Genomic DNA, 3,035 nt, shown 5'->3' on the forward strand with positions numbered 1-3,035 from the left:
TCATGCAAAAAGGGAGGCTGAGAAGAAAAATCATTCACCAGGGAAATTGTATTATTTTCATTTTTTCACTTTCAGTTTTATTTTTCTAATTTATTTTTCTTTTTTTTTTTTTTTGTTCTCTTTGTCTCCCTTTTTTTGCAGCTCTTCATCTTTCTTATGCCTGCCTCAAGGATGCCAAGATGGATGGATGGATGGCTGGCTGATGACTTGTGGCTGCCTGTAAAGCTGTACAAATGAAATACTGTTTCATATTTCCTCTAAATTTTCTGGCCCCAATGTATTGCGTGTGCTATGGCTATGGCCAGAGGCAATATTTTGTGGCCAAACTGTTGGCAACGCGAAGCTTTGGCGTAGGTGCAAAAAATCGCTTGGGGCAATTTCATTTAAACGCTCTTGTAATTGCATTACATTTTCATCTACGTATCTACATTAGGGAGGTGCCTTTAAATGTTTGTGAAATTTTTCAAATCATTTTGTGCTCGAGGTTTACGAATCACCTTCCATTTAAGATTTTATCTGATCTAAAATAAAAATTCAATAAATTACGATACAGGGATATAAGGTTGTAAAAAAGTCATCACCCTAATCTACACAAACACTAACATTTCACTTTTCAATTTGAGCGATAGCCCGACACAACGACAACCCCACTGGCATACATTTTCTTCATGAACTATAAGAAAAAAAAACACATCACTGCACAATGATAAAATGTCTTCCCTTCCGTTTGCTATTAAAAACCAAGGCAAATGACTAAAAGATGATGACTTCTGTATCAGAACCATTTCCTAAAACTTTGGCTCATTTAGGGAGAAGTATGATAAAAGCATGAAGGGAAATAGTTAAGAAACGATTGCCGAACTATTTAGGGTCAAATGGACATTTTTTCTTTGCCCCGTCTGTACTTTGCAAAGTTCAATCAACCACAATAACTTTGCCAACATGGGGAACGATTTTCGTTATTTGAGCATTAAATTCTAGAAGTAAATGGCAGCTGATAAGGCATTGCAAAATTTAACAAAACTAATTGCAGTAGCGCAGAATCTCTATCTTGGAAAAGCGGTAACATATCACTTTAGAAAATCTTGCTAAATGTCCCTCTGTGCCAAGTCTCCATAAAAAAAATGGATATCGTTCTGACTTCCCCAGTCAGAACGATACCGTCATGTCCATGTTTTTTTACGGAGACTTGGTACAGAGGGACATTTAGCAAGATTTTCTAAAGTGATATCTTATATATAAAAATCAATTTGTGTTTGTTTGTAGGTTTGTTTGTAGGTTTGTTTGTTTATTTGTTTGTATGTTTGTGTGTTCCTTATAGACTCAGAAACGGCTGAAACGATTTTCTTGAAATTTTCAAAGATGGTGCATAATGACCCCGTGGTGAAAATAGGGTACTATTGGGTTGCCCAAAAAGTAATTGTCGGTAATATAGTAGTAATATAGTCGGCGTTGACAAATTTTTTCAACGGCTTGTAACTCTGTAATTGCATTCTTTCTTCTGTCAGTTATCAGCTGTTACTTTTAGCTTGCTTTAGAAAAAAAGTGCCCAAAATTTTGTTTACATTTGTTTGTTTGGCGTCAATTTTAATATGGGTACCACATGTATTGAAAGAAATTCATTTACCAAACCGAATCAACGCTTGTGATATGCACCTTAAACGCAATGAAGTCGATCCGTTTTTAAAACGAATCATAACTGGAGATGAAAAATGGATTTTTTACAACAACGTTAGTCGAAAAAGATCATTTCGAACTATCCTTCGGTCCGTCTGTCCGTCCATGTATTCTTGTGATACAGGTCGCATTTATTGTCCGATTGTCATGAAATTTTGCACAAGTCTCTTTTTTGGCCCAAGGACGAACGGTATTTTTTTTTGAACGAAATTGGTTCAGATTTAGATACAGCTCCCATATATATCTTTCATCCGATTTGGCCTTTTAAGGCTGTAGGAACCACAATTTTATCCCGATCTTTACAAAATTTAGTATGAGGTGCTTCATTTGACGTCCTCATATGTGTACAAAATTTCATAAAAATCGGTTCAGATTTAGATATAGCTCACATATATATCTTTCAACCGATATGGTCTTTTAAGGCTGTAGAAGCCACAATTTTGGTCCAATCTTTACAAAATTTGGCATGAGGTGCTTAATTTGACGTCCTCATATGTGTGCAAAATTTCATAAAAATCGGTTTAGATTTAGATATAGCTCCCATATATATCTTTCATCCGATATGGCCTTTTAAGGCTGTAGAAGCCACAATTTTGGTCCAATCTTTACAAAATTTCGCATAGGCTGTTTAATTCAATGTCCTCATATGTGTACAAAATTTCATAAAAATCGGTTCAGATTTCGCTTTGGCTCCCATGTATATCTTTCATCCGACATGGTCTTTTAAGGCTGTAAAAGCCACAATTTTGGTCCGATCGTTACAAAATTTCGCATTGGTTGTTTTATTTAACATCCTCATATGTGTGCAAAATTTCATAAAAATCGGTTCAGATTTAGATATAGCTCCCATATATATCTTTAATCCGGTATGGCCTTTTAAGGCTGTAGAAGCCACAATTTTGGTCCGATCTTTACAAAATTTCGCATGGGGGGTTTTATTCAATGTCCTCATATGTGCGCAATTAAAATCGGTCCTGATTTAGATATAGCTCCAATGTATATATTAAATCCGTTATGGATAAAATATATACAGTTTTGGTCACATCTCTACAATATAGGGCTTGTGATGTTCTATTTGACGTCCCAGTATGTGTCATCAAAATTGGCACTGGTTTCGATATAACTCCCATATAATCTTTTATCCGATATGGCCTTTTAAGGATGTGAAAATCCATATTTGTTGTCCTATCGTAGGAAAATCTTACAAAGTTCTATTTAATATGGCAATAGGTATCCAAATTAAAGTCTGACTACTTATGTGTGAATACGTTATTGAACATTTGTGAACTCCTTTTCTTTTCGTTTGTCTTTCGATCTATGCTCTGGGAACTTAGACCTTCTCTTTAACAGCTTCTTAA

This window comes from Stomoxys calcitrans, chromosome 2 (assembly GCF_963082655.1).
Source record: "Stomoxys calcitrans chromosome 2, idStoCalc2.1, whole genome shotgun sequence".
Lineage (NCBI taxonomy): Eukaryota > Metazoa > Arthropoda > Insecta > Diptera > Muscidae > Stomoxys > Stomoxys calcitrans.